General features: G+C 46.1%; 1 protein-coding gene and 1 long non-coding RNA gene across 2 annotated transcripts in view; one reads left to right on the forward strand and one right to left on the reverse strand.

Moving 5' to 3' along the window:
* LOC306803428 (mas-related G-protein coupled receptor member F-like) overlaps positions 1 to 12,639 on the reverse strand; it is a 143,459-nt gene that overhangs the window by 72,703 nt on the left and 58,117 nt on the right. The gene's annotated exons all lie outside the window — the stretch shown is intronic.
* The window catches only part of LOC306803444, a 54,836-nt gene continuing 54,572 nt past the window's right edge, over positions 12,376 to 12,639 (forward strand). Inside the window, exon 1 of the long non-coding RNA XR_013774621.1 lies at positions 12,376 to 12,488. This is a non-coding gene — a long non-coding RNA (uncharacterized lncRNA). The remainder of the gene's footprint in view (positions 12,489 to 12,639) is intronic.

Genomic DNA, 12,639 nt, shown 5'->3' on the forward strand with positions numbered 1-12,639 from the left:
AAACAGTCAATGATACCATAGACTAATAGCAAATAAGTAAAGTAATAATATCAGTGAATTCATATCATGAGATTAGCAACAGTTGAGGGGTTCAACAGGCTCATACCACACCATTCCTGCGGGGATTGTTTTCTTCTGGCTCCTCAAAGACCCTCTGAAGGCAGTCCCTGAGGGACTCCATGGAGCGGACCCTCCAGCACTTTATTACTGAGAAGTAGATGAAGGGGTTGATGCTGCTGTGCATGCAGGCGAGCAGGAGAACAACCTGGGGGGGCACAGTGCTGTAGCTGAGCTGCTGCAGGAAATTCCAGAGACTGACAGGGAGAGTGAAGAGCACAGCAAGGAAGATGATGATATTGAGACTCTTCAATTGGTGCTGCTGGGATCTACCCTTGAAATGAATGAAGAGGATTGCACTGGAAATGATGATGGATGGAGCAAAGATGAGGAAGTTGAGGGTGTACAGGGAGATGAGAGCCCCCTGACAGTGCTTGTGCTCCTGTGACTGGCACAGGGAAGTCACTGCGGAAATGGCAGCGATGACAGTGATGGAAAGGGCCCAGAGCATGGCCCTCACTACCACCCATGACAGGTTCTGGGAAGGTGGAAGAAGCACTCAGGTGGGCAGAGGACAGACCTGCACCTCTCAATGCTTATGGCTGTCAGCCGGTACAGCCCTATGCTGTAGAACATCACAAAGAGGAGGAAAAGGAACCTTATGTACCATGGGATGATGATGAAAGAGCAGCACAAATCCTCTAGCAGGAAGAGCAGAGTGGAGGGGAGCATGAAGATGAGGAAGATGGTATTGATAATGGACAGGTCGAGGATGTAGGCAGTGATGGGTTTCATGGTGTCCCTCTGCATGTGGAACCCAAGGACACTGGTGACAGCTGCATTCCTAGCCAGCCACAGAGGCAGATGAGCAGTGTCACACTATGTATGGCCACATTCCTGGCATCTATCTCACAGAGATCAACTCCCTTGGATGGCGAGATGGGAGATGGGGACCCGGCGGTCACCTCCATGATGGACTCTGGGCAGGCAGTGGGATTTGTCCCCTGGCTGTGGTCAGAGTGGATGGGAGTCAGTGCCTGGAGAATCCAGGGATGGATCACACGGCTCCACAGCAGCTCCGGGCAGAGGGAAGGATTGAGTGGGGAGGAGTGAGATGTGCAGGGGAAAAGGGCATTGGAAATTGTGGGTTGGGAGAGGGCGGTGGGAGAATTGAGCTGTTCTGTATGAAGGGCAGAAGGGAAGCACACTGCAGAGGAGGGAGCACCTGGGGACGGCACTTTGGTCACGAGGAGAGGGTGGCAGGAACAGAGCAGCTGCTGGAGGAGAGAAAGTTGGGGTAGGGAGGAAGGCAAACATTGCACTGACCTGTTCAGTGTGGGGTAGCAGCAGGCAAAGGGGGTCTGTGCAGATCAGTGGTGCTTCCTGGTGCCTCTTGATCCTTTGAATCAATATCTTGAAGTGATTCCTCCCAGGTCAGGAACATGAAGAAGGAGAAAGTGCCCAGATTGCCAGAAGTCGCCGTTGCTGTCCCTCTGTCTCTCTCTGTGCACTGTCCCGCTGTTGTTTCTCCAAGCTGGTGGGGTCACAGGGCAGTGGTTTTTTTCAACTTTGGATCCATCAGAATTTCAGAGCCTTGGGGTTATTGAACTTGAGAAATTTTTTTCTGCTATGAAGGAAGTGGTCCTTTTCCTTTGTTATGAGAAACAATACTGGACTTCTTAAAATTTAAAAATGTTTATTTAACTACAAAATAAGGTTAAAGGAATATGATCTGGGTGCTCACCCACAGCTAGAGGCACAGCCACAGGCACACTGCCCACACCAGGAACAGGCCTTATATACTCTTGGTAAGCCAAGCCCCTGGTAAGCCAAGTCCCACATTCAAACATATTCCACCCCTCTGACACAGCTCCTCCTTCATCCTGCCTTCCTGGAGCTTGTGCAGTCCTTGTGGCTTCAGCTCCACAAAATGGTCAGAGATCAGCATGACAGCATTCAACATGAACACAGCACTCACATGAGAAAGACTCCACATCTGAACAGAGATTCTTTTAACATTGTAAACACACATAATATTCATTCAACATTTGTGAGAGCCAATCACCATACCACCTGTTTATAACATCTGTGAATGGCTCCTCATTTCCACCTAATTAGAAATACTTCTTTCCAGAAGAGTGTCCCATTCTCCAACTTCCTTCCTTCACCCGACAGGCTTCTACTTTTCCTCATTTCTCTTTTCTGATGGGTCACTGTCCATCCAGCAGCAGAGGGATGCTGGTAGTGCTGGTGGTACTGCTGGTGCTGGCAGCACTGTTGAATTATCTGAGTGTTTATCAGAAACAACTCCCATTCTGAGAAGAGCTCCAGAATCATTGCCAAAACCACCCCCGGGCTCATGAGAGCACCCCGGGCCATGGACACCCGTTTCTATCATTCCAATGCAGGCTCACACTGCCCAAGCATTCAGCTGCCTGCAGCCAGAGCCACTTCGAGCCACCCTAATTACCTCCAATCTCCTTGCTGATGCAATGAAAGTTATTGGAGACCAGAGTGCTGTGAACTCCCCTCCAGCCCTTCAGCAGACCTCCTGTTTCTCCTCAGTCCTGGGAACACCTGTGGTATTTTCCACCTGATCCCATACTGTCCCTTTGTCAGCAGGGACACCTTCTACAATGTCTGGTAGCTCCAATCACCATCCAACCTGGCTTTGTCACTTCCAGGGGTGGGGTGACCATAGCCACTCTGAGCAACCTGTGCAAGTGCCTCAGCATCCTCATAGGGAAGAATTTCTTCCCAATATCCAATCTGAACCCACCCTCTGGCAGTGGGAAGCCCGTCTTGGAATTCACTGTAGGTGCCCTCTGACTCCCAAGGGAGTGTAGAAGATGACTCAGATGGAACTTGCAACTTTCTGAGGGTTCTAGCCAAGAGATCTGCTCTTGGAATTTTGCTGGGGTTTTTTTTTTTTTGTTTGTTTTTTTGGTTTGTTTTCTTTTTGTTGTTGGTTTTTTTTTGTTTGTCTTGGCTATGAATTTTTTATGGGTGTGCTAAGAAGCACTGATGGCTAGGTCCTTGTTAAGGCAGTGGGGGGAAATATGTGGGGGAACCTCCTATTTTTTGGGAGTTTCTCTCTTGGGGTGGGGTAAGAACATGGTATGATTAGAAGCACGAAAAGGAGGGTGGGGGGCAGTTGCTTGCTGTTGCTCATTGGCTTTGGAGGAGAAAGGTCCCAGCTGCAATCACCACCACCCAAATTCCAGGAGCTGCCTCTTCTTCTGCTATTTGACCCTGCACCACTGCCCTCGCTGGGATGCTCTCCTGCTTCAGGTTGCTATTTCCAAGCATCCTGTTGGATCACTGGGACTGATGCTGCCCTAGGGTTTGTGGGCAAAGCCTCTCTTCCATCCCTTTCCACCTGGGACACAGCCACCTTCACCCCAGTGCCCCTGCAGCCTCAGGGATCATGGCACCTGCCCATCAGGAGCCTGCCAGCGCTCACTGCCAGCTGTGACAGTAACTGCACCAAAAGGGAATGTGCCCATGGTCGAGAGAACTGGAACTGTGTTGCTGTTCTGTTTGTTGCTAATTCCATAATTGTTGTTGTTTTTGTTTGCCTTGTTACATATATTAGTGAAGTGTAGGTTTCCTGTTTGGTTAATTCACCCATACCCGGGGCACTATTTGTTGGGTTCTCATTGTTTTCTTTAAAGAGCTGAGCAGCTATTAGCTGCTATAAATTTGTTTGTTGTTAAGGTGCATGAGTCTTGAAAGGCACCGAGTCGCAAGCATTAAAGCCACGCTAATGTTTCTGGCTAAAAGTTCTAAACAGAAGTGAAATCCCATTTAGAGGTAGAAGCTGCTCCTGTCAAGGTCCCGGGAAGCTGATGTTGCTTCTGCAGTTCCTATATTCTTCTGGACAAGAATGATAGCAGGGAGAGGAGAGGAGAGAAGAGAGAGCAAGAGAGATCAAAAGTGAAAAGCAAAAGGCTAAAGGCGAATCTCTCCCCCACGCATAGACTCTCATATGCAAACTTCCCAACAAGCCAAAGACACAAACTCAAACCACTACTTTTTAACCCATTAGAATTCTAGTTTCTTAGCATGCCAGTTATGTATGAACTATGCATATGATCTATCTTGTTCTATCCAAAAAATGCAAGCAATAATTTTGCTATACTTCTATTATGTCTAAAACTATGTTCCTGGAGCCTCCATGGAAACACTAGTATCTAGGACTATGTTTTTCAACCTTCACTAGAACTCGCCCTTCTACTCTGGAATCTGAGAGCTTTACTCTCTAAAAGGACTTAAAACTTATTCTTACTTGCTTGCTTACTTGTCTATTCTAAAACTTAAATTTAAACCTCTACTTTATGTGTGAGTGGCATAATATAGTTCAATCCATTCAAATTTTTAATTAAATTTAGTTTTAATTCAATCCCTGCATTCTGATTTCTCTCTGAGGAATTCAGAGAGTCTCTTGATTTACAGACACTAACATCAAAGAACTGTTATTCCTATCTCCCTATATTTGCCATACAGCCCCTTAATTTCAAAATGATACAAATTCAGAGGGAGAGATTTATTTTCTCAGTTTCATGGGAAGGCCCTGCTTTCCCTAGCAGACACCTGTCTTTCAAACCAGGATGGATTTTAGCACCCAGTGGTGGGGCCTGAGGGCATTGTGAGAAAAGGGTGGAAAAGGAATAACAGTTCTTGAGCCACCTGATTTTTTGTATTAGGTGGCACCATATTGTCCAGCTTACCCTGGTTTGCATGTGGTCACAGCTATATTTCTCTGATTTGCAGACCTTAATTAAACATGGGTCCTATAACAAAGGTTATAGTTCATTCTGAGAGTTACTAAGGTGAGGAATTAATGGATTTTTAAGTTCCTCTGGAAGGCGGATACATGGAATCAGAGCTATTACACACAAACTGTATGTTTTTGGAGTAGCTTCAATAATGGTACTTACTGTGAGGAAGTGACAGCAGTGGAAATTTTCTCCCAACACTTCACCCAGTTTTTTGGGTCTGCCCCATCAGATTTTGAAGGGTTCAAATTTTCTCTACATGCTAATGATATTATACAGTGGCTGGTGTTGCTGATATAACTGTTAAACCTGTTCTATTTAGCATTCAGAAATAAGAGGAGATTGACTTGGATAACTGCCCTGCTATCTACCTCAGAAAATAGGGATGCTTCCCCACAGCCTGACCCTGCCCTACAGCCCACCTCAGAAATAAAACAACTGGATTGGGTGGGGTTTCTAGAGAAGGACATGTGTGGGATGGGCCAGATGCTGAAGGAATGCATCTCTCCAGCCAGAGAGAAACTTTCCCCTGCCCTAAAGAGGGAGAGTCTAATGGTGCAGCAGTGCAACCCATGAATGTTAGAATCATCAAGGTTGCAGCTGAACCGCAAGGGCAGTCATAGCAAGCAGCAGACTCCCCTGTGGAAAAAAAGAAATCTAAGATGAAATCAAAGCACCCAGCTAAAAAGGATAAGAAAGAAGGGCCCTTACAACCAGCAGGGGAGCTAGAGGTTAAGATCATCACCAAGTCCCTGTTGTATGCAAGTCTCCGTAATCTGCAAACACATTGTTTGACCGGGCATGAGGCTTACATAACCTGGTTGCTTTGGGTCTGGGACCTTATGGGTACAGGTGCACAACTAGATGGTACTAAGGCAAGGAATTTAGAGTCCTTAACCCAGGACTCAGGTCTGAATCTGATATTCGTAAGGGAGCCAGGGCCTCTTTCTTTCTGGTAGAGGCTTTTAAGTAGCATAAAAGAGAAGTTTGTCCACAGAGAGAGAATGCAGCAGTATCATCATAGAATGCCCTAGAAGACCCTTGATGAAGGGATCCAACAGCTGAGAGAAGTGTCAGTATTAGAGGTACTCTTGGGAGGGATGGACAGCATGACAATGACCCTGACAAGGTCAGGTGCACAGGGCAGATGTTGTGGAATCTGGCAACCCTGGGGCCATCTCAACATACCACCTTCATTGCAACAATTAATGCTGGTAACAATCAAGAGACAGCAGATTCTGTCACCAGCAAGTTCAGAAATTACAAGTGTGTGATGAGTGGCCCAATGAAGGCTTATTTCTCTGATGTAATGAAGAACCTCCAAGAGGAGATGAGGGAGATGAGGACAAACAGTTCCCATATTGCACCTGTGCAAGTCACAGGCCCCAAAGTCAAAGCCCAACATTCCCCAGCTAGGGAAAAACGATATACCCTACGAGCTGACCTGTGATTCTTTCTGCGTGACCATGGGGAATACATAGGAAAATGGGATGGGAAACCCACTTCTGTCCTGGCAGATGGGTGCATGGGTGCATCAACTCAGGGAGGGAAACACTAACCAAGGGAGCTACACTAAAGTGAAGGTAGCCTCAACTTCCCATTGCCAAGCTTCCAGGTATTACAGAAGGAAGGATGATCTGTAGGATCCTGTCACAGTCTGTGAGGTCTTCAGAGCCTGAGATCCTCACAGCAGGACATACAGGTGGTTTAAATTTCAGATCTTCCCAGCTGGTCAGTGAAGAAGATTCAGGAGGCTGTTCTCTGAAGTTTTCAAAGTTGTTTATTGTTTCTTATCTAAGAATTTCTTTCTCCAGCCAACAGCGGTCTGTTCAGCTTGAGATCCTGGGCAGACTGTCCTGCCCTTAGGCAGGACTTACCTTTTGTACTATAAATTACGTACCGAATATTTACAATTACTTTCCAATACATGACAATTTTATTACACTGTCTAAATCTGTCTCAGACCAACCAAAGAATGCCAGGCTGGCACTCAATATGGATGGCATGAAGAAGAAGAAGGAGAAGACGTACCACGCCCAAAATCCTCCATCTTAACTTCGAACCTCCTAATATAAACATTCCTAGAATATCACTTTTCTACCTTCCAACAGTCTAATTTATACTCTACTTATTTTTTGTGGCTTGTAATTCTTGCTGCAATGTTGTCAAATTTCTCCAGGGACTTAAGTCCAGCCCCCAGTACCCCTGGGTACCATACCAGGGCCTCTTAGACCCTTGCCAGGGGGGTCTTGAGGCATTCAGGGAAGCCAGGGGAACACCCTGGACTCCCACATGATCCCCTTGACAAAACCACTATTATGTATGCCCTGGAAGGAAATAATCACCAGGGCTAGAGAGGCCCTGCCTCTAATTAGGTAGAGCTGCAGGAAAACTGGGTCTTTTAGATGGTGTAGGTCCAATGGCTTGGCACATTAAAGCCACAGAAATAGAAGGAATTAGTTGATACTGGTTCACAATGTACCCTAATACCATTGGAATATGTGGGGGCAGAACCTGTTTCCATTGCCGAAGTAACAGGAGGACTGTAGGAATTAGCTATTAGAAGTTGAGGTGAACATAATTAGGAAGAAGTTGCATAAACTTCCTATTGTGACTGGCCCAGAGGCTCCATGTATTTTGAGCATAGACTTCTTCTGGGACAGCTATTGCAAAGACCCAAAGGGACTCAGGTGGGCTTCTGGAATAGCTGCTGTAAAGACAGAAACATTAAGGAGTTGAACACCTTGTCTGGACTATCAAAACCCACTTGCAGAATGACTCCTAAATGTGGAAAATTAAAGAGTACCAATTGCCACCTGGACGGTGCAACGCCAGAAGTACTGGACGAATTGAGATGATCTGATCTTCATTAATAAGATGATCTGTGAGCTGGAGAGCCAAGGGGTGGTCAATAAGGCCCACTCAACCTTCCACAGTCCCATCTGGCCTGTGAGCAGATCTGATGGAGAATGGAGATTGACTGTGGACTATCGTGCATTGAATGAAGTGACTCCACTGCTGAGCGCTGCCGTGCTGGACATGCTGGAACTGCAGTACGAGCTGGAGTCCAAGGCAGCAAGGTGGTGTGCCACCATTGACATTGCAAATGCATTCTTCTCCATTCCTTTGGCAGCAGAGTGCAGGCCTCAGTTTGCTTTTACCTGCAGGGGTGTGCAGTACACCTGGAACCGACTGCCCCAGGAGTGGGAACACAGCCCCACCATCTGCCATGGATTGGATCCATGGACTGATCCAGGCTGCACTGGAAAAGGGTGAACCTCCAAAATATCTGCAGTACATCGATTACATCATTGTGTGGGGCAGCACAGCAATGGAGGTATTTAAGAAAGGAGAGAATCATCCAAATTTTACTGATAGCTGGATTCACCATCAAGAAGATCAGAGTCAGGGAACCTGCTTGAAAAACCCAATTCTGGGTGATAAAGTGGCAGGATGGGCAAAGTCAGATTCCCACTGAAGTCATCAACAAGGCCACTGCAATATCTCCACCAACCAGCAAGAAGGAAACACAAGCTTTCCTAGGTGCCTTAGGCACATTCCTGAGTACAGCCAGATTGTGTGCCCTCTCTACCTGGTCACCTGCAAGAAAAACAATTTCCTCTGGGGACTTGAACAGCAGCAAGCCTTCACCCAAATCAAGCAGGAAATCGCTCATGCAATAGCCCTTGGCCTAGTCAGGACATAAACCAGAAGTAAAGAATGTGCTTTACTCTGCAGCCAAAACCAGTAGTTTGTCCTGGAGCCTTTTGCCTTGAGAACCCTTGGTTGGTTTTGAGGCTCTTTCGGGCACTTTTTGCCAAAGTTGCAAAGAGTTCAAAACAAACTACACTCCCTCAGAAGAAAAAAAAAGCATAGCTGCCTATGAAAAAGCTCAAACTGCCTCAAAGGCAATCAGCCATGAAACAAAATTCCTCTTAGCACACTGACTACCAGTACTGGGGTGGATGTTCATAGGGAAAGTTCCCTCTAACCCACCACAGCACAAATACCTCATGAAGCAAGTGGATTGCTCTCATCAGACAGCACACCTGTATTGAAAAGCTAAATTGTCCTGGGATTTTGGAAATAATTTCGAACGGACCAAAAAGTTAAAATTTTAATCTCACTGATGAAAAAAAAACAGGAAGAAGTAACCCAGGCTGAAAAAGCCCCACCATACAACCAACTGCCAGCAGACAAAACATGCTATGCTCTTTCACACAACAGCTCCTGTCACATTGTGAAAACAAATGAGGAGTAAAAAGCAGCCACTTGGAGCCCCACAAAACAAAAGGTACTGAAGGAGAAAACAAATCAAGTCAACTTGCTGAACTCAAAACCATTCAGCTGGCCCTGGACATTGCTGAAAGAAAGAGCTAAAACTCTACCTTTATACTGATTCATGGATGGTAGCCAATACTCTGTAAGGTTGGCTAGAAAAATAGAAAAATACTAACCAACAACGTAAAGAAAAACCAATCTAAACTGCTAATGAGTAGAAAGACATTGCCACTCAAGTAGAGAAGCTACCTGTAAGAGTCTGTCATGTAGATACACATGTCCTCAAGATTCTGGCTAATTAGAAACACCAGAACCACAAGCAAGGAAACCAGGCTGCAAAGATAAAAGTATCACAAATAAATTTAGATTAACAACATGAGGGAAAGTTGTTCCTAACTCAATGAACCCAGGATGCCTCAGGCCTTGAAGGCAAAAATGCCACTTACAATTACGCACAAAACCAAAGGATGGATTTAACCAGAAACAGGTTATCCATGACTATAAAACATGTGCTGCAATCAAATGAGTAAAGGCCCTCTGGTATGGGGGGGGGGGGGTGATATTCCAAATATAAGTATGGGGAAGCCTGTCAGACTGATTATATCACACTGCCTCAAACTTGCCAAGGCAAGCACTATATAGGCTGATCGTGGTAAAAACCACCACTAGATGGCTATAAAGGAACCTGGTTCCTCATGCCACTGCTTGGCACACCATCTTGGGCCTTGAAAAGCAAATCCTTTTTGCTGGTTTTGCACTGAAGACACCTAGGAGGAGACCACACTCAGCTATTTTTCTCTATAACAACTTCTGTGAATTGGTGAGATCAATTGGAGGCTGCTTTGGTTGTTAACAGCCTGAAAAAACTAATTGGAAAAGTTAGTTTGATCTGTGACTTACAATCTGAAGCAAGCAAACTCCAGGAAAAAACTCTCTTCCATTTTGGGCGTTTTGCAAGGTAACATCGGCCTGGCCTGGACCCCTGCCCTTCACCTCCGAAGCAGCCTGGACCAGGCAGGGGAGCTCGGGAAGTCACTGAATGGGCCCCTCTGTACTCAACGAAGGGCCCCAGTTTCCTGGGGAAGGAGAGGCTTGTTGCTAAAATCCTTGCCTTCCCTCCCTCCAGCGTAACCGTGGCTTGGTGGGGCTGTGCCAGTGGTTTGTAGCAGCCATGGGGTACCTGGAGCCTGCCCAGCCACCCACACAGCGTGGGGGAAGGCAGCTGGGCTCCGTTTTGGCAGAGCCCCCTCCACATTCTTGCTGGACTCTCAGTTTTGTACAGCTCCCCCCAGCATGGCCTGCATGGCTGGAGATCCCAGCACGGCTCCAGCATGGCCTGGCCCAGCCCCTGCATTTTCTGTGTGAACCTGCTTTTCTTAGCAAACTTAAAAGAAACCAAAACATCCTTTAAAAGCATGTTACCCCTAAAAGAATTGAGTCAAACAACAGGACTCATTTCAAGAATAGCCTTATTGACACCTGGGCTAAAAAAAACAGCATTGAGTAGGTGTACCATATTCCTTACCATGCATCAGGAACTGAGAAAGTTAAACAGTGCAATAGCCTGCTTAAGACCACCTTAAAAGCACTAACCAAGAAACCCCTACCAAATTCAAACCCTTAGAAACACCAAATAGAAATAAAGCTCCAATAGTACACATAAAAGTATGCTAAAAAACCTATTTGAAATAATTCTGGCTCCAGCAAAGACAATCCCATTAATGGGTTTTTCTTTGCTCAAGAAGCAGGTTGCACCTGGTGGGTGGTGCAAAAGGATGGAGAAACCCAATATATACCTTGGAGAAACCTTGTTTTAGGATAAAAAAACCCATGACTCTGTGCCTATGTCTGCATCTGCATGTATATATGTATGTAACTAAGGTACTGCATGCATGTATAAAATTTAAATTTCAAACTAATGTAGCATGTTAGTGTGGGAAAAAATGTGGGGTGGATAATGCTGGGGGTAGTTTTTCCTTTCCTCCTTTGTCTGTGGAATTTTTTCCCATTGACATGATAAAAAGCACTGATGGCAAGATCCTTGTGAAGGGGGAGGGGGAGCATCCCTGTTTTTTTAGGAGTTTCTCTTGGGGTGGGGCGGGGGCAGGAGGAAGTGGGGGCACACCAAGAGATTAAAGGCAGGTAAAGGAAGGTAGAGGGCAATTTCTGTCTCTTGCTTGCTTTTGGCTTTGGAGGAGAAAGGTCGCTGCTAACACCACTATCCTAAGGCTGGGAGCTGCCTCTCTACATTTAAACCCTATAAACCTGCCTTGCTAGAACATTCTCCTGCTTTCAGCTTCCTGTTTCCGAGTGTCCCACCTCTCTTCCATCTCTTCCCACCTGGGACACAGTCACCGTCACCCCAGTGCCCCTGCAGCCACAGGGATCATCACACCTGCCCATCAGGAACCTGCCAGCGCTCACTGCCAGCTGTGACTGCACCAAAGGGGAAAGTGCCCATGGCCAAGAGGACTGGAACTGGGTTCCTGTTCTGTTTGTTGTTAATTCCATAATTGTTTTTGGTTTGTTCACTTTGTTATACATACTAGTAAAAAACTCTTATTCCTCTCCCCTTATCTTTGCCAAAAATGCCCTAATTTCAAAATTATACTTATTGAGAGGGAGAGGGTTTATTTTCTCTATTTCAAGGGAAGGCCCTGCTTTTCACTGGCAGATACCAGTCTTTCAAACAAGGGGAGGGAGACACTCCCTGGCTCAGTTATTTTTTCCTCAACAAGGTGTTGGACTGTGGAAAGTTTCTGCTTTCCATTGGACAGAAAAGCAGGAGAGAAGAAGAAAAATGTCTCTCTTCTGCTAATTACTAGCAACTCTATTTATAAATGCTTTTTAGATGTTTAATCTCATGTGTGTCTTGTGTCTCCAAAGCCTGTCTCAGCACCCATGGCTTTCACTTTCCCTTCCCGTTCCAGAAGCAGTGGCACCTTGGTTTCCTCTGGATTTAAGGCAGTGGGAAAAGAAGGGACGATTTCCCACTGGGTAAGAGATGTGGCTGCAGCCCAGGTCTCTCCCAGGAGGAATGAGGAGTATCATCCCAACCATTGCAGGCACGTGCCTTAGGAAAAGCTCTGGTATGAGACAGGGACCTGCCCTCCTCACAGACAAGCCAGAATCTTTAGAGTGGGATAAAATAAGGAAATTAGTCATTTTGGCCACTGTTCACCAGGGAAAGCTCTGTAGCAAAGCCTAGATGTTGTTTAATCAACAAATCTGAGGACAGAATTTTTGCACTGGAAACCAACAAATAAAACCCCCAAATCTGATGTAGGGGTAATAACAAAATGACACAGATCAATACAAGATGGATTTTGGCTGGAGCTGCTGTGCAGAGTTGTTGTTCCGCTCCTCCTGAGGGTGGCCAGGTTCAGGATGGAGGTGGTCAAGGGCCTGCTTGGACTTTGATGCTGGAGAAACAGAGGACAGCCCCATTCTGTAAAACACCAGCATAACCCTAAAATCTGTGCAATTAAATGGTCCAAGCATCTGGTGATGTGAATCTCCATGC

This window comes from Erithacus rubecula (genome assembly GCF_903797595.1).
Source record: "Erithacus rubecula genome assembly, chromosome: 6".
In the NCBI taxonomy this organism is placed as follows: domain Eukaryota; kingdom Metazoa; phylum Chordata; class Aves; order Passeriformes; family Muscicapidae; genus Erithacus; species Erithacus rubecula.